General features: G+C 37.7%; 1 pseudogene; it reads left to right on the top strand.

The window, feature by feature from the left end:
* The first annotated feature begins 5,126 nt into the window (after positions 1 to 5,126).
* Positions 5,127 to 10,490, top strand: LOC143404345 (large ribosomal subunit protein eL19 pseudogene; annotated as a pseudogene).
* The last annotated feature ends 9,406 nt before the right edge of the window (positions 10,491 to 19,896 follow it).

Raw genomic sequence — 19,896 nt, 5'->3', positions numbered from 1 at the left:
TATTGTTTGTATTTCCAGTCATATTTGTTTATTTTTGTTACTTAACGTGACTTCATTTCCTCTTTGATTAGTTTTTCTTTTAGTGTACTACCTCCTTCTGCCAGTTATTGTTGTTGTTTTTTATTTCCTCGTCATGAAATATTTTGCCAAGGCTGTGTTTTAGTGTCAATTTTCTAGCTGTAAATTCTTTTAACTTTTGTTTATCATGGAAAGTTTTATTTCATCTTGAAATCTGAAGCTTAGTTTGGCTGGATACAAGATTCTGTTTTTTTATTGGTTGTTCAAAACATTTCAAAGCTCTTGACATATCATATTTCATACATTTGATTTAAGTGGGTTATGAACTCCCACTTTTACCCCGTATACAGATTGCAGAATCACATTGGTTACACATCCACATTTTTACATATTGCCATACTAGTAACTGTTGTATTGTGCTATCTTTCCTATCCTCTACTATCCCCCCTCCCCCTCCCCTCCCATCTTCTCTCTCTACCCCATCTACTGTAATTCATTTCTCTCCCTGATACAAGCTTCTTGGTTGGAACCCATTATCTTTCCGGTTTGAAATATGTTGTTCCAGGATCTTCTAGCTCTCAGGGAATGTGTTGAAAAATCTGCCGTTATCCTAATTGGTTTACCCCTATATGTAATCTGATTCCATTCTCTTGTGGCTTTTAAAATTCTCTCCTATTTCTGTATATTGAGCATTTTCATTATAATGTGTCTTGGTATGGGTCTGTTGTGATTTTGCACATTCAGTTTCCTGTAGGCTTCTTGGATTTGGATTTCCATTTCATCCTTCATGTCTGGAAGTATTTCTGATATTATTTCATTGAATAGATTGCACATTCCTTTGGTTTTGACCTCTGTGCCTTCCTCTATCCCAATGACTCTTAAATTTGGTCTTTTTATGCTATACCATATTTCTTGGGTTTTCTGCTCATGGTTTCTTATCATTTTGCAGTGCTGTCTACATTCTTTTCAAGATGATATACTTTGTCTTCGTGATGTCCTATCTTCTAAGTTGTATACTCTGCTGGTGATGCTCTCATTTGTGTTTTTAATTTGGGTCATTATTTCTTTCATTTCAAGGATTTCTGTTATATATATATATATATATATATATATATCTTCAATCTCCCTGTAGAGGTCACCTTTTGCCTCTTGGATTTGTTTATGTAGCTCATTGTCAAAGTGATCTTTCACTATCTGTATTTGTTGTCTAATGTCTTTTTTGAGATTCCAAAACATCTGAATATTATAAATCCTGAAATCTTTCACTGTCATTTTTTCTGCTGTTTCTAATTATTCTTCTAATGATGCATTGTCTTCAATTGTTTGTGGTATTTTCTTCCCTTGTCTTTTCATGTTGCTGGTATTTCTTTCCTGCTCTGTGGGACTGGTGTGTTATTCTTTTTACCCTATAGATTTGTAGTGCTCTTGTATATTCCAAGATCCCTTCTTTGTGGGGAAAGACAATGTTGACATTCCCAATATAAACAATACATCACCTATGTGTAAATTACTGCTATTAAGGCATTTATAGTTAGTCTCAATGTCTAGTAATTCTAGATTCAATTATAATTTAAAATATAATCAGTAGTTTCATAGAAGATGTACACTTTCTGCTGGTGGTGGACAGAGAACTGGAGGTCAGGTATCTGATGTTATGTTAAGGGTGAAAAATGTGAGGGCAATGGATTAATAAAACTTAGGAAATTTGGAGGAGAACTCTAATCAAGAGGGTTAGTAGCAGGGGAATAGAAAGGAGGTAATTTAGGGGAGACAAGTATGTGGGAAGACAGTAGAAAGCATAAAAACAAACACATATATGTGTTTAGAAAATTACAAGGAGTAAAAATAGTAAAAATTAGAAGGTTGAAAGAGAAAGAGAGGGAGGAAGAAAAATAAAAAGGAAGCAAAAAAGAGAAAAAAGAGAGAGAGAGAAGTAAAAAAAGAGGGGTGGCTTATGCAATTCCTTTATATTATATTATTCTGGTGACTCAGTTGTATTTTATGCAAAGTTCTTGGTTTCACATATGTTGGGGTTGTGAGGACCAGAGGAGGAGGGGTAGAGGAGAAAGAAAGAGGATAAAATGGAAGAGAAAAAAACAAAAAACAAAACAAACAAATAACAACAAAATACTCTCAGAGTTCCCTTTTTTTTGAGAAGACTAAAGCTTTCCCTCTCTTGTCTGGCCTTCCCTAATCTTGGTCTCTCTGAGTTGCTCCTAGGTTTTAGCCCCCTCCCCTCTCTTGCTTATCAGGTCTCATCTGGGGGACCTCACGCCCTCCACCTTAGGATTGCACCAAGTGGGCAACATCCTGGTGGCACTACACTCCTGTTCAACTGAGAGCTGATTTTGTGCTGATAGTTTCTATACCGAGTTATTACAGCTGGGGGAGTGGATTTGGAACCCAGGTACCTGTTCAGTCACAGATCCAGCTGGTAACCACACCCCCCAAAGATGGTGAGAAAGGTCAAGTCAGTCCTTTTCCCAGTCAGGGTGTCTGGTGAGGTGGGGGAGCTGGGATGTCCTTGTGCTATGCCTAGAATATGGTCTGGGGACCTGCGTGGGAGCAGAGCATCCTCTGGAGTTCTGCCACTCTGCCCAGGTGCTGAGTTGGTGTCTCTGCTCCCCCACTTTCTCTGCTCCCCCACTTGAGAGTCGCCCCTGTGCTCAAACTGTGGGCTTTGGGACTGAAGCCTGGAGTCTGTTAAGGGCGAAAAATGTGAGGGCACAGAGGCTCTGAGTTCTTCTTGGTGTTCGCAGCTCTGGTGGATTCTGAGAAAATCCGCTGGATGGGGTCCTGTCACATGCACTGAGATGTTGTGTTCCCTCAAGGCAAGACCCCAAGCAGGAGAAGCCACCTGATAGCTTTCTCTGATTCAGGCACAGAGCAGCTTGAAGCAGGATCTCCTCTACTCTGCCACCTTGGATCCCAGTCAACCGATTTCTGTCAGAGATGCCAAAGTAATTCCGTGGTCTTTCAATAAATGGTGCTGAAATAACAGATATCTATAATGTGAGGGATGAACATCAAACCTTATTTCAGCCAACTATAAAATGAACAGGAACCACACACCTAAACATACAACCTAACTATCCGTCTTTGAATTCAGGGTTATGAAGGGCAGCTGCCTATTTTTATAAATAAAGGATATTTTGGGAACACAGCCATGTTGATGTATTGTGTATAATTGCTTTTAAGGATTTTTAATTATAATGGTAGTAGAGATAAAAGACTGTTCAGGTGTTGATAATTTTTGAAACTGAGGTTGTATACACAGAGTATACTGTTTGACCTACTTTGATGCCTGTTTGAAATTTCCCATAATGAAAACTTGTTTTTGTTTTTTTAGTCTACCTTCAGATCTACTCTGGGCTATCTCAAGATCATCCCCATAAGCTCCATCACTCTCCTTCCCATTTCTCTCCAGCAAGGCTCAACCAATCCTAAAGTCCCCTGAATGTCCTGTGGCAGCCAGCCATTCATTCTAACATGCTAAGCACAAATGTGACACCATGGTGGTACTCAATGAATATTAGAAAATATATATTATAAGTAAAATTATGGAAGGTTCTGTCTGCATACACCCTGAAGTTGAAACTGAACTTACCCTTCCCTAACACTTCTATAAACATGTTAATTAGCTCCTACCTCTTCCTTTCACAGGAAGACTTTGGGGCTAGAGTGTAGTTCAGTGGTAGAGTGCTTGCCTAGCATGGCTGAAGCCCTGGTTCAATATGTAACACCACAACAAATAAAATAAAAGGAAGACTGTGACATTTGAAAACTTTTTCAGCAATACACCCCTAAACTCTCTTCAAGAAAAATAAAACTCTTATCAAGGGAGGCATTATTGCCGAAAATCTGCTCTATGAACAAGGTGGCTCAATTCCTTATCATGTAATCATAAAGACAATTAATAAAACACATACCACTTTCCACAGAAAAGACCAGAATGTGTTCCCAACCTTTATCAATCCCCTGTATTCTTTACACATATGAATTATTTTTATGTGTGTAGCTCATCACCATGATGCAAGTGAATGGAAATTTAAAAGAAAAAGCAAACCAACTACTCTCAAAGCTTCAAAGCAGAGCTATTGTCTGTGACTTGTTGTCTCAGATCAAGTGGTTCTGGCTTGATTTGAGAACCTGCACATTCTGGCCACCTACAGAGCTCTCTTTCAGATTCCTCAGTGGCTCTGAGCAAATGGCTGCACTGTCAAAGCAGTGAGATCCTGGTAGACATTAGAGATAACCAGTAATTTTGTGCAGGAACCCCCCCCCCCACTTCTGTGCTTATTAAAATTACCCTTTACTTTCAAGCTCACACAAAAATATCACTTCACTCCCTCCATTGAAAATAATCATTCCTTTGGCTCTAGTTTTTGGTTATTGTATTCTGCCACTCATTAAATGGAAAGGTTCTACAAGGAGTATATCAAGTGGGAGAATTAATGAATTAATAATTTAATAAATATTTAATATATTTAAATTTATATTTATTAATTTATATATTATTAAATATATAGTTAAGAATATATTTTAGTTGTACATGGACAAAATACCTTTATTAATTTTTTTTTAATGTGCTACTGATGATTGAACCCAGTGCCTCTATGCCACACATGTGCAAGGTAAGCACTCTACAGGTGAGCCCCAGCCCCAGCCCCAGCCCTTAAATGTGTTACTTTTATTTAGCTTTTTTTTCTTTTTTTTTTTTTTTTTACTTTTATTTGGCTCCTAAAATCAACAGATTATTTATTTCTATTCTGTAAAAATTGAGAGTCATTTTGTTATAAATGAGCTAGAAATTTATAACATGAGTTCAAAGGAGGCATGAGTTAGCAATTCTTGTACAGTTTCTGGTAAATACAGAGTTTTAACCTTCTAGTGTAAGATTCACCATCCAATGTTTTGTTTAAGTGGGTCCTAAAATATTTGTGGGTTAAGTGACAGAAGTTATATAAGTAGGTGATGTGTAAATATTGTTTTCTAGTGTGAAGGACGTTTTCATGTTATTAAGGTGGTATGTGAATTCTCCACGCATTGTGATTAATGTGTGGAGGGAATATAAGGCCATAATTAGTATTTTGAGTCCTCTTAGGAGAATGGTAAAACTAAGTCATGAAAATGATGCTATAACTACAAATAATTCTCCAGCTGAACTGATACATGGTGATGCAGATAGGTTAGTTAGACTTACCATTACTCATCATGTTACTATTAAAGGAGTTAATATCTGTATTCCACAAACCAAGAGTAATTCTACTATGGATTCGTAGTCTGAGTTTGTGAGGCAAAATAACATTAATGATGTGAGGCTGTGGGATGATTAGGACTATGACTCCAGTAAAATGTTGTGGTTTTGGATAAGAGTGGCCACAATTACTAGTGCTATATGATGTGGATAAATTTGTGATGAGCAATTTTTAAGGCTCTTTCAAGTAAATAGAGTTTGTTATTTGTAGTATTTGGTGATTCTCCATATGAGTTATATTAGAAATGGATAGGGTATACATTGTATTAGTGGATTTGAAATTATAGTAGTGCTTATTCTACTATAGCCTCCTAGTCTTGGTAACACAGCTTCAAGGTCTGTAGATCCAGGAACTGTGGCTTCTATGTGTGCTTTTGGTTACCAGAAGCAGGGTCTTTAAAGGGATATTTTTACTGTGAATGCTATTATATTTGCCAATCATAGAAGGCCTTTATATAAGGAGATTGGTAATTCGGTAGTAGGTTATTGAAAAAAAATTGAATGAAACTGTAGATTGTTGAACATAGAATAATGCTATCAGTACAGGTAAAGAGACAATCATCATATAGAACAGGAAATAAAATATTGCACTTAATTATTCAGCTTGGTTTCCTCACTGGGTGATAATAATTAGAGTTGAAATTAGAGTCACCTCAAAAAGAATATAGACTAGAACTAGTTTTCTGACAGTAAATGACATGACTAAGCATATTTGTAGAAAATTAATATGTAGATATGTATTTTTTTTCTATATCTGTTGTTTTGGAAAGATGGTACTTACTGTAATTGCTTGGAGAAAGAGTTGGGTTGTTAATTTTAAAAGTGGTGCTCATAGTGAGTTAGAAAAAAAAATGAAAAATTTAGGCTATTTTTGCCAAATTGGTTTAAGAGAAATAAGTTGTTGAAACTAATTGGTAGCCTATATAGTGATTCAGTTTATAGAATTTTTAGAATATCATCTTACTGATTCAAATGTAATTATGGGTATGATAATTTTCAGCATTGGAGGAAGCTTAAGTTTACATGTGGTCTATGCTGTATGTGTTACACACTGTTCAGTAATGCTAGGCCCACAGCAGCTTCACAGAATGCAAGTGTTGATGAAATGATTGGTATAAAGGTGGCTAAAGATAAGGGATAAAATTATGAGAGTCCTACTGGGTATAGTGGCTCATGCCTATAATCCTAGCAAATCAGGAAGCTGAGGATGGAGAAGCAAAAATTTAAGGCCAGACTCAGCAATTTAGCAAGTCCTAAGCAATTTAGTAAGACTGTCTCAAAATAAAAAATTATAAGGTCTTGGGGATGTAACTCTGTGGTAGAGCACCACTGGGTCTCATTCCCAGTACCAAAAATGAATAAATATATAAATAAAATTATGAGAGTTCCTAGAATAAACAATGATAATATTATGCTTTTTAACATAGTTTGAACCTTTAGGAAGTTGCATATAATCCAAAGCATTTTATTCAAGTATTGCTAATAACACTATGATAAGAAAAATAGGGATAATAAGTAGATTAACTATGAACCTGCTGTTAGGAAGAGAAGTTGAACACTGGATTATAAAATGTTAGGCCGTTACCTGGCTCAGTCATTTTAACAAGCCCTTTTTGGAGTCAGGGCATATAGTTATGTATTAGATTGTAGATTATACCAGCCGTTAAATTCAGGGTGCTCTTACAAGCAGGCCTTATGTCTCTTGTTCTGTTGTACTAGGAGAAATATTGGATTCATATAAACCAACATGGGTTATTCTGATCTAACCTCAGATTATGTAGGACTTTACTCATTGAACAAATGGATCATTAATGATGGTTACGCCATCCAACATCCAGGTTGTAAATCCTATTGCCAATATGGACTCTAGAATAGTATTGCACTATTGACTCTAGAGAAACTTATTTTTTCAATCAAATGTTTGGATCAACTAATGATTGTGCTACTTCAGCTGGTATGATCTAAGTTTTAATCATCAGAGGTTGTATTCTGCTCAAATGTCACCCCAACTGAAATTTTTCAATAGGTTAAGCATTATTCCTTATAATTAGGTTAAGATTTGTTTAAGTGGACTTAAATTAAGTACCATGAGGGTCTTCTCATCTTATTTTTATATCCCTATCTTTTCATGGAGAGGTCAATTTCACTGAAATTAAGACAGTATGGTCATACAAGTCAATATTTAAAGAACAAATGATTGTGTGAACTTTGCACCATCAGGATACTGTAGTTGTTAATAATATGTCACTGAGAAGTCATGACTGATGCAAAGTATGCTATAGGTGATGATTTTGGTAAACAGGAGGGATTTGTGTTTGTCAGATCCTTTTACTCTTTAGAATCTTTTCTTAGGAACATTCCTGTGTTAGGTTAGTGATTATTTGAATAAACAGTCAACAGATTAATCTGTTTTTATTTAGATCTAGCTATTAATATATAGCCATTCTTGTGTAATTTTATGACAGGACAATTTATTTCTTGTTACTTATATTAACATGATTTCTTCTACTTATACATAGATTAATCTAGAAAAATGTTAGATGTTTATGGAAATAATGGGAAACTATTAGAATTTGTTGCACTTGAATGCTTTCTTAATTGGTGGACTGTTTTTAAGCCAACAATGAAAATTTAATAACTTACTCTATGAAGGACTGTTTTCCATTTTTAAAAAGCTGTCACTCTTTGGATTAACATTTAAATTGATATCATTATAAAAATTTTTGTTGGGGTACTTGTGACGCTACCTGTGATCCTAGCAACTTGGGAGACCGAGCTAGAGGAATGTGATTTCAAAGCCAAACTGGGCAACATAGAAAGACCCTATCTCAAAAAAAAAAAAAAAAAAAAAAAAAAAAGATTAAAATTCCTTTAGGTCAGTTTAAAGTGGAACTTCAATTCTATTCTGGATAACTAGATATCACCATACAGGACTAGTTTGTCACTTTTATTCAGGGGTCTCACTGCATTGCTTCAAAGATGTATTTGTTCTGATAATTGCCCACAAATACCTTGTTCAGTGTTCAGTGTTCATAGCTGAAGTTCTCCCTGTAAATTTATTCTAGTTAATTCATTATTCAATGTGCATAAGAAATTGGCTTTGAAATTTTTTTAACTTTAAACTATTCTTTCATCTTTCCCTTAATAATATTTTTCCTATGGTGCCTCAAGAAAATTGTATGTCTTATGCTTTTAGTTGTGAGTAAATGTCTTCCTCAAAGATTCATCTAATACTAGATGATGACAGAAATTACCATCAAATTGTATTTGAAATTTGCTGATACTTGCTAATTCTGTACAAGTTGTGTTTAATATATGACTAGTATTAAACCAACTTTAGGATTTTCTTAAATTCCTAATGTTGGTTTGAGGCAGAGAAAATTAAAACCAAGTCTAATCTATTAGTGCACAATAGAATGTGCAGATTTGGGTTCCATCTGACTGTCCCCAGACATAGTTTCATCCCAACATGCACACAAACTTATGACAGAAAACAAATTTGCCATTAAATGAAGAATTAACATCTTTCTTTTAGAGAGAACCCCACACTGCTAGGAAATCATGAGCTAAGAGTCCTAATGAGGCTGAAGTAATGAAGAGCAGAAGCACCTCAGGTAAGCCATGAACATTCCCTGATGTTGAAGTCTCTCTTGTGGAGTGAGGGAACTAGACTGGGAGGTACTGTCTCCTCATGGCTGGCTCATCTGCCAAAAAGAGGGACTTTTCTAAATAATTGACAACTGTGAAAATGAAGTTGTGAAAAGCTTATTATTGTAAGTGTTGAAATTCAGAAACAAAATACAGTATTATAATATTTAGAGATACTATTTTTTTCTGTTAGAAGGTATTGAGTTGAGATAGTCATATTTGCCTATTATCTACCTCTGATGTTGAATCATCAAACACAATTTGTATAGCAGGAATTTAAGACTGACAGCTGGGTATGCACAGGTGAGTTATCTTAGTTTTGAAGCATGGAGATTAGAAATCCACTTTTTAAGCAGATCTTTCAGGGGTCTCCTATACTCACTAAACTTTGAGAACCATTGGTTTTGACATCTGATCTCAAAGACTTGATTTGTTAAGGGCCACACTTATCTTGCCCAATATTTCTCCCTAAAGTAATAATTTTTAGGTGGTGCACATCTGTAATCCCAGCTACTCAGGAGGCTGTGGGTGGAGAATCGAGTTCAAGGGCAGCCTGGGCAACTTAGCGAGATCCCAATATTAAAAAAAAAAAAAAAAAAAAAAAGTCAGGCATGGTAGCACCAGTAGTCTCAGCTTCTTGGAGCCTGAGGATGGAAGATTGTTTGAATCCACAAGTTCAAGACTAGCCTGGGCAATATGAAGAGACCCTGACTCAAACCGAAACAATCCTCAAAACATTTTTTAGTATAAAACAAACAAACAAACAAACAAAAACAAATGGCAGACCAGATTTCGCCTATGTAATTTGTATCACATTTTATTTAAATACACACACACACACACACACACACACATATATATAATGTACACATATATGTATATATAACATGTTACAAGTATTTAATGCTTAAATCTTAGATATATTATGAAAAATTTCAAACTATATTGGGCTCTTTTCTTTCACAGCTACAGGAGGAGCCAAGGAATTTTGCTGTGGCAAAAGAAGCTTTGGTTGGATCCCAATGAAACCAATGAAATCTCCAATACCAACTCTCATCAGCAGATCTGGAAGCTGATCAAAGATAGCTGATCATCCACAAAACCAGTGATTGTCCATTCTGGGGCTCCATGCCAGAAAAATTCCTTGGCTCCCCAGAGACACAGGCATGTGAGCATAGGTAAGCAGAAGAGTACAGCTAATGCTCCAAGCAGGAGAAGGTCACCTGGGTGCAGAGGATGTGAATTCTGTGTAGGCTGCTCAGAGATACCATGAATTTAAGATTGACCACCACATGTATCACAGCCTCTACCTGAAGGTAAAGGGCAATGTTTTCAAAAACAAGTGGATCCTCATGGAACATATTCTCAAACTGAAGGCAGATAATGCCAACAAGAAGCTTCTGGCTGACCAGTCTGAGACCAAGGAGGAACACAAGCTCTGTGAGGAGCATTCCAGGCCAAAGAGGAGGACATCAAGATTCTGTCCAAGGAGGAAGAGACCAAGAAATTAGGCTCCCCACTTGTGTCTGTACATAGTGGCCTTGATGATTACATAGATATTCCTTGAAACAAAACAAGCTTTATCTGTTAAAAAAAACTATATTGTACCACAATTTTAGAAATTAAAAGTTTTATAAATCATCATTTTCACAATAAAAGAAACACAGTTAGTCTGCTCTTTGAATTGTGAGGCTTGAAGAAGCCATGTTACTTGTTTTAAAACCAGTAATAGTTCATCACTCTTCAAATATTTTTGCTCTGTTGTACATACTTTAATTTTTTTAATCTTTAACACCATTCTGAACTTCTTTCACCATTACATACAATGTTCAAATGATAAGCATTGAATTTTATTGGAAATGTATAATTTTCTTATTGAAGCCCATGTCCTGAAAGATTATGGACATATTTAAAAAGCTAAATACTGAAATGTGATGAAACCATATTATTCAGAAAGAACTTTGGCTGATATAGAAAATATTAGAAAATGAGCTGTCAATTATCATTTGGAAAAAAAAACAACTATGCTTAACAGAGGACAACTGTTTTGTTTTAAGTCAAGCTCTTTTTTTCACCCATATAGTTTATGTGGTAAAAATTTTATTTTAACCATTGTAGTTAGAAATATTATTTCTATACTTAAGCAATTAGCTCCAGTCTAGAAAATGAAGTTGCTTCTGGCTAATTCTATTAGTTTGACAACTGGAATTTGTTGAAGATGAACTAAAAGAGGCTGATTTTTCATTATGAGGATGAAAAATCAATGGAAATTTAAATCATCACACTGTCTTTATAAGTTCCAAAACACAAAATGTAATGATGTGCATAATGAGCTCAGGAGGCTTAGAGAACATCATGGCCTGTTTGGGCCACAATATTTTCTGCACTCAGAAAGCAGTTCAAGAATTTGAAGATGAGCAAGATCTAGACATCTTCTGAATTCTTTTTTTTCAAGAGCACCTTGGGTCATGGACAAGAACTTAGACAAGTGCCTTTCTTTCTTACTTTTTTTTTTTTTTTTTTTTTTTGGTACTGGGAACTGAACCCAACGGTGCTTTACCACAGACCTACATCCCCAGACCTGTTTTAAATTGTCCATGCTGCCCTTGAACTTGAGATTCTCCTACTTCACTGGGATTACAAATGTGTGTCACTGTACCTGGTGTATGTCATTTTTTTTAAAAAACCAAACTTGATTCACATTTAATTAAATGGCCAAGTTTGAGTTCATAGATGCATAACCTTGTAGATCAACTAGGAGTTCATTTGAGTTTGTTGAGTGAGATGAAAAGTGCTCAGAACAGTACCTGACCTAATAAATTCTCAGTACACTTTTCCATCACCTTGTTAAGATTAACATTTCTTATTGAGTACTATATATCATGGGATAGTGGAACTGTGCACCTTGACACTTGTCTGACAGTTTTGCCACTGGCCATGTTCACAGCCCACAATCCTCTTCCCTCCCACCTGGTCCTTCTCCCACATCCTTGGGCAGTGGTTTGCAGACAAGTGCACACCAGCATCACTTGCAGGTTCATCATCTCATCTGACTTCCTTCTTCACTTGGGGCTGCTGGCCTCTGTTCCCTGGTTCCCAGGCACTGCTCCTGTGATTTACGGTCCTGGGCCCTTCTCCACATTGATGAAGGGAGCTGAGCCACTGTGGTTGGATGGAAAACACCAGAACATATTTACAGTCCTGCAGAACTTCTAGCACCATGAAGAGTGCAGGCTCTGCAGCCAGCTGCCTGGGTGCTGGCTCAGCTCCTGCTCCAGTTCTGCCCTGGGCAAGTCCATTGCACTAGCCCTTCCTGCCTTCCTCTGTCATGGCAGACTCCTATATGGTGCTCTGTTGGCATGTGGTCTTAATAATCTACTAAGGAAAAAAAACTTAAAATTACCTGATATTAATAAGCAGTCAAAATTAAAAATTTTAACTTATCTTTTTTTTAATATTCCTTATTAGGAGCCTTAGATCTTGGGATAGTAAAATAAATGGAAGCTAGCTGGGTGCAAATTCTGACAGAATGACTCATTGGGAGCACAATTTGGAGCACATTATTGAACTAAGATCAGTCTGTTAGGCTATGGGATTAATACTACCTACTTCATATCACATAGTTGTTACATGAAGTAAATAAGATAAATGGAATTAAGCACTTTGCATAATGCCCTGCATGGAATAAATAGGAGTTACTAAACTTCAGTGCAGTGGTTTTTAGACCTTATGGTTACTGATACCAGATTGCAGATCAAAGTTATCATATAGGGCTCTATTCTTATATATACATGGAAATTTAGCTCTACTAGTATCTAGAACTGCAGTAGTAATAGTTTTTTTAATCACTTTTTATGAACTCTTGCAACAAAAAAATTTAGAAAAAAAGTGAACAAAATAGTTAAATTGAAAAAGTATATTGACATGTGTGCATAATGAGATAAAGGCAGACCACAGTCAAAAAATTTAGAAAATTCCTAATGAATTTCAGAAGTCTATTTTGACCCCTGTTGAGCAGTTAGTCAGGAAAGAACTTTCACTGTGGTAACACACCCCTCACTTGGCTTTGTTTCATGGAAGAATTTCCAGTCTGTTATTTTAGTGTTGTGCTATTATGTATTAGATAAACTAGTTTTCCTGGTTGGTTTTCTATTTGTAACATTCAATTGATAATCAACCCAGATTTGTACACAAGAGTTGGGACTTTTAAAATTATTACAATGCTTTTTTGTATATACACAGCAAAGAGGCTATTTTCCAAATGATGCTATTTTGTCAAAATCATGAATGAGATGCTGCCAATTTGACTGGTTTGGTAAGAAGGTCATCTTTTGCTTTCAGGATGTCCTCTTGTAGGTCACAATTTGCTAAGTGTTTTTTTTTTTAACATGTATGGTGTTGAATTTTATTGAATATTCTTTAACATATCCACAATACCAGTACCTTGATGTGATACTTCCTCTTTATCAGTGTTGTCCAATAGACCTTTCTTCCATGACAGAAATGTACAGTATCTGCACTGCACTGTCAGGTATGATAGCCACCAGCCCATGAGCCCATGTGGTTACTGAGCTCTTGAAATGAGTGGTGGGACTGAGATACTGAAATTTGATCTTGTAAAATTTTAATTAATTTAAATAGTCATACAAGGGCTTTGGTTTCTGTATTGGATGATTAATATGTAGGTTAGCAGAAGACATTTTAATTGGTGTTCATTATAATTTTCTTTTCCTGATCTTTTTCCTTACCTCCCTTCCTTTCTTCGTATTTTCCTTCCTTCCATTCCTTTTTCCTCCCTCTCTCCCTCCCTCTTTCCCTTTCTCTTTCTCCCTTTCTCTCCTTCCCCCATTGCTTCCTAACTTCCTTCCTTCTCTCTAGCACTGGAGCTCAAACGCAGGGCCTCAGCATGCAAGGAAAGTGCTCTACCACTGAAACATCCCAGCCTTCAGGGGAGTTTTCAATTAAAGTCTCCTGAAAGAAAGCTGGGTGCACAAATATGATAATTACAATTTTAGAAATGGGAGGTCCATGCCTTTAATCCCAGTGGCTCAGGAGACTGAGACAGGAGGATCATAAGCTCAAAGCCAGTCTCAACAAATTAGTGAGATCCTGTCTCAAAAAATAAGGGCTCTGAATGTGGCTCAGTGGTAAAGCTCCCCAGGGTTCACTCACCGATATCAAGGAGAGGAAAATAATTTTAGAAAAGGGAAAAAACAATTTTGAAGTAATACAAGTTGCACAATTTTAGTTTTAATTTAAAATTTACATCGATTGTCAGACTTTATTTATAGGGAAATTCTGCTATTCATTCCTGGAAAACCAAGGTACTTGGTTTAAACTTTCTTTCTTCCTTCCTTCCTTCCTTCCTTCCTTCCTTCCTTCCTTCCTTCCTTCCTTCCTTTCTTTCTTTTTTGGTGGTCTTTTCTTTGCATTGTAGTTTTACACTGGTTTCCAGATTATGGCCTTTTTTAAAAAAATCTTGTCCAAGTCTAGCTTCACTGTCCTCAACTCCATATTCACAATAGTTCACTAAAATCCTATAGTTCTTCAGCATTTCTTGAACAAATCCTTAGTGTTTTGCCACCATGGCTAATAGGTATATCTGCATTCTTCTCAAATTACGTTATAACATTCAGTTTGTCATTTTCTGGTAAAAGCCTAGCTCTTCTGCCTTATAAGATTCTGTATTCTCAGTTTCAGGGCTTTCTGAGGGTCAGGAGCTACATGGGCTGTTAGAATGTGCTAGACCTTAGTGGAGGATTCTGGAGGAAGACCCCTGGTCTATCGTGGCTGCTTTCATTGAAGTTCTGATTACCTTAACTTCTCCTCACACCCAGCCCCAAGATAATAATTCAAAGAGAAGAAAAGGAAATGGAGGAGCACAGACCCTGGTAATCCATAAATGTTCACTTCCAATAATTCTGAAGTTTGAGCAGAAATTCGGGGGCCTTTTAAAATTCTTCACTCCTTGGGTCTTCTTGGTCAAAAGATCAGAGGATGTCACCATGATCCTGCAACTTCTTTTGGTCATGCTCCTAGAATTCCAATATACTTTTAAAATTTTTCTCTCTGTGCCAGTCTTAGGGAAAGGTAGTCAACCACCACCACCATCCCTCCCCCACTACCAAAGAATTCTTCATATATCAGGCTGTTTCTTATTGCCAGTCCCGAGGTGGGCTAGATTCTTGATCCCCTCTCCAGTTTCCAGTTCTACATTAATGTTGCTGGTATGTTTTAGGATGAAACTATGTTGATCCCAGGGATGTACTTCACCTTCTTCAGATTGGTACAGACATTTTGAAACCTGAACACTGTCATCAGGGCATTCCTGTGTCCCAGAAATAATATCTTTGAAATTCCAAGTCCTGCATGTATGGGGGAAGGGTGAGAGAAAACTTTTACAGGGACTGATATGGAGGTCTTGTTTGCAGTTGGTAGTTTCCTGCAGGTGTGGAGTCAGGGTCTCCTTGACCACAGAAATGTAGGTCTGTGCTAGTCTGATTGGGGGCTTTAAGGTTCTCAACATTCCTACCTGTGGTCTCTTCCTCAGCTGTTCTGAGCTGGAGGATTGAGAGGCTGCAATGGAGAGAACTCAGTCTTGGTAGTGTTGAGAAGATTGTGGACTTGTGCTTCTGATTGGTAGGAACCACAAAGCACTGGATGCATCCAATCTCCAAACTGTTGTTTGAGAGCCTGTCCCTCTTCCCCAGGATGAGTAAATGAAAAGGGAGCTCCTGGATCTGCAAGCCCAAGTATCCAAACAGAGCACAGCTGAATGTCTGAAGACTGCAAACAAGCAGAAGGAGAACATGGAGCAGTTCATCATCAGCCAGCATAGGTGTCACTGAGCTCTGGTGCTACAAAGGAAAGGGGTGGCCTTTCACATGCCCCACTTGTGCTGCAGAGGAACAGTCACCAGAGAGGCACAGAAATGTTGGGAGGGGAGTGCCTAATGCTCTGGGCCTAACCCTGCTGTGCTAAAAATAATTGTGGGTGCAGAGAGAGGGGAAGAAGGATGAGCAAGAGACCCATGATTGAGGGGTGAGAGGAAAATGCTTTAGAAAATACACACCCAGCAAGTATGGCCCAGCTGGTAATTCCTGCTTTGTGGGGCTCTTTTATTGTTCAGTGACCAGGACACATGATGTTTTGAAGAAGGCAAGGACTAACTTCGAGCTAAAGTATTGGTTGCACCTTTCACAGTCACAGAGCCTGCTTCAAACACATCACCATCTATCAACAGATCTGTAAGTGACTCTGACCTCCTTTGACCTTCCAGAAGCATATAATATGGTCCATTAGACAGATCTTAGCTCCTAGATAGCCTCTTGCTAGGGTTCCATCCTTTTGCCCTCATGCCCCCTCAGCTCCCTGCCCTGCCCTTGCTCTCTTCTTTACCCCAATTTTGCCTCCTTGATGTCAGTCAAGCAAGGAGGTGGGAGAAATGCAGTTAAGGTGGTCCTTGAATGAAGAAACTTTTAAAGTCTGTAAATTAGTTGTCTACAAGGAGATCTTGAGGTCATCTTTACATTCTGGGCTTTCCTCAACTACTTTATGAAAAATCAAATAAGGCTTAATCTTATAAATTGACTTGAGTGCACAAAATTAGGTTAAGAACAGCAATTTGATTTTGACATATCAGTTTTTTTTTTAAATGAAGGAAGATCCATGTGGTCTCATTGTCATAAAAGAAAAATTGATAATAAAAAACACTGAACTTTAAGGGAAAAGTTTTTAAAATATGTGTATCAGATATTGTCTACATTTAATTAAATTCTGTGCTTATAATTCCCTAGAAATACTTTGAAGAAAAAAATGATATGTAACTGATTCTTTACTTTGAAGAAAAAATTGATATATAACTGATTTAAAAATCAGAAATAAAACCTTTACACTTAGATGATAAATATCAGAGGAGCTGAGCATTCTCCTAGGAATGTTCCTAAATTGTACCCTGAGAGCTTTGACCCCTATAGCATGATCAAGGATCAAGGGCCATGATTTAACTAGCTCTTGTTTTTTACTTCCCTTTGGTTCTTCTCTGAGGATTGCTTTCTTTCCTGAGCCAATTTAGCACAACACTTACAAGATTGCCTCTGTACAGCCTTATCCTGTCCCTGCCAAGTTAACCCAGAAGCCTCCAGTTCCCACTGGCTCCCTCCTGTGTGCAGATTACCCTCTCTTCTTCCTGATGTCTGGTCTGTAACTTCAGGCTTGTCACTACCTGGTGGTATGCCTTTATCTGTCCTCTTTGTCTCTGTGAGCTGATGCCCCTTATCTGTAAAAGGTGCACCTAGACTTAGATGATGTCCGAGGTCCCTGTCAATTTGACTTCTCCTTAAGAAAACTGATGCACACATTTAACAGAGAACTTGCCCCCAACATGTCCTCTCCAATCACCACAGGGTGTTTCTACATGTGTGTTTTTCATCCTCCATCCTTCTTTTCCTAGAATATGACAAAGGCCTTTATTTCCCTTCAGACCACATGACTTGTAGCATGAACTGGCTCATGAAAAGGAAGTGGTAGGATATGACCACACAGCATGCAGTGGGATGGTGGCTGGGCCAGCAAGATTTGGGGGCACAGGGAGACTTCTCCTCTAAGCTGGAACCTGGAATCTCCTCCAGACCCAGTGCATCCCCTTGGCTCATCCTCTTAACCATCTCCCACCATATTCCTACCTTCCTGCATTATTTGCCCTCTTTCTTTTTTTAAAAATTTTTAAAAATATTTATTTATTTATTTTTTATTTTTATTATTATTTTTTTATTTTTTTTAAATTATTTTTTATTTGCCCTCTTTCTGGCCTCTGGGCACTATCATCAGGTCTGACAGTTCCATCTGAACAGTGTTGTTTTGTTTGATTTCCCATGAAATCCTTAAGGGCCCTGCTGTGTGCTCCTGTCTTGAGAGCCTTGCCTTCCAGGAGCCACACAAGAAAAAAAGCCACCACAGGTCCCTAAAGCATAAGGAAGCCTTGGCCTACCTCCGCCCCTCATCTGAATAACCCTATCTGCTAAGGAGCATCTGGGCCATGTTCCTTCAAAGCTGGTGCAGATCTGAAGAGGTGATCAGAGATGTGTCCTACTAGGGTAGGCAGAAAGACAAAATGACTTCCTGGCAGTGATGGAATACCAGTAGCCAAATACCACCAGGTTCAACATTAAGGAAAGAGCACCTAAGATTGTGTGGTAAACTTTGTGACACTGCTTCTGAACAGAATCTGTGGCACAACACCTGCCACAGCAAGGTTCTCACCTCAGCAGCTCTCCTCAGATGATCAGCTTGGGGACAACAGTTGCCCTCTACACATGAGTCATATGGTCCCAACATGGCATTCCTTGGCAGTCCTAGAAGCACCCTAGTGAGCAGCAGGGCACTGCTGGACAGTGTTAGTGGTGTTCAGCAAGCACCTTTCACAGATCCACACCTCACTAGGTAGCTCCTCTGAGCCAAGCCAGCTGGACTTTGCACTGCACCATCAGGTCTGACCTCTTTGAGTCCATGTGGGGAAGGATATTGGTGACTTCAAAGAAGACCTCTCATTCATAGCCTATCACAATCTGCTTTCTTTAGTAACATGTTCTCCAAAATTTACTGCCCTCCTCCATACCATTAAGTATGCTGTCCCATTTTATTAACCTGACTTCCCTCAGGAAGGAGACTCATGTCCACACTAAGCCTATGCAAAGTCTTGCATATGGCAGCCCTCTACTTGTTTTTTAGTGGTGTGGGCAACACACCAATTGTACTGAAGTCTGTTTTGTGTCTCCAGAGTTTTCCTAGAATGTGAGTAGGTGTGTATACATGTATGATAGAGATTTCTTTTTATGTTGCTGTAGCCATATGTTGAAGGCCAACATCACCCATGGACATGGAGGGTGAAACAGAATAACAGTCTTTCAGTGACATTTTTTCTTTTAAAGCAAAATTATATATACAAATAGTTTTCTTTCTTTCTTTCTTTCTTTCTTTCTTTCTTTCTTTCTTTCTTTCTTTCTTTCTTTCTATTTTTTTGTCGTTGTTTCCCATTTCTAGACCAGTCCCTAGAACAAGTGTTAAGAATAGAAAATAAAATAAGCCAAACTCAAAAAGCCAAAGGTTGAATGTTTTCTCTGATAAGAGAATTGTGATTCATAATGGGAAGGGGAAGGCGGGTAGAGAAGTATGAAGGAACTTTGGATTGGGCAGAGGGGAGTGAGGGAAGCAGAGAGGATGTGGGAAGGACAGTGGAATGAAAAGGACATCAGCACCTTATATACATGTATGATTACATTATTGGTGTGACTGTACCATGTTCAGCCAGAAGAAGGAGAAGTTACGCTCCATTTGTGTACAGTGTGTCAAAACTAATTCTACTGTCATGAATAATTACTTAGAAAAAAATTAAAAAGAATATAAAAATTTAAACAAAAAATAGAAAATAAAAACATCATGAAGAAACATATTCAGTAATTCTGAAGTCTAAGTTTAAAAATTACAATTTCCTCTCTTTGCCATTTTGCAAAAATCTCCAATCTAAGATATGATGGAGTGATTCTTAAACTTGATGTGCCTTTTCAGTTTTCACAGGGAAGGACATATTTTGCTGTTTGTTCTGCAGCATTAAAACTCAGGAGTCAGGATGGCAATGAAATATAGGTCTCTTTCCATCGTGGGTTGAGTAAAATAGAGGAGAATATTTTCTTTCATGAGTCTCTATTGTTGGTGACTCAGTGTCATTGAAAGCTTTCATAAGAACAGAGGGAACAGTGGGAATAAAGACAGGAAATACCCTAGTGTATATGTAACTAGGCTGTGTTAGCCAGAAACCTGTCTCAGTGCATGGTCCCCTTTGCAGTGCCCATCAGGGCCAGGCAGTTTGTTTTCCTCCATACTCAGTATAAAGAAGATCAAAGGTTAAAAGAATTTGAAGATTTTCATTTCAAAGGCTGTTTCAACATCAGCTGTGGGATTGTGGGTGCAACTTC

Source organism: Callospermophilus lateralis, chromosome 7 (genome assembly GCF_048772815.1).
Source record: "Callospermophilus lateralis isolate mCalLat2 chromosome 7, mCalLat2.hap1, whole genome shotgun sequence".
Taxonomy (NCBI): Eukaryota; Metazoa; Chordata; class Mammalia; order Rodentia; family Sciuridae; genus Callospermophilus; species Callospermophilus lateralis.
The sequence above is the reverse complement of the archived record's forward strand: the minus strand, read 5'-3'. Positions and strand labels throughout refer to the sequence as shown.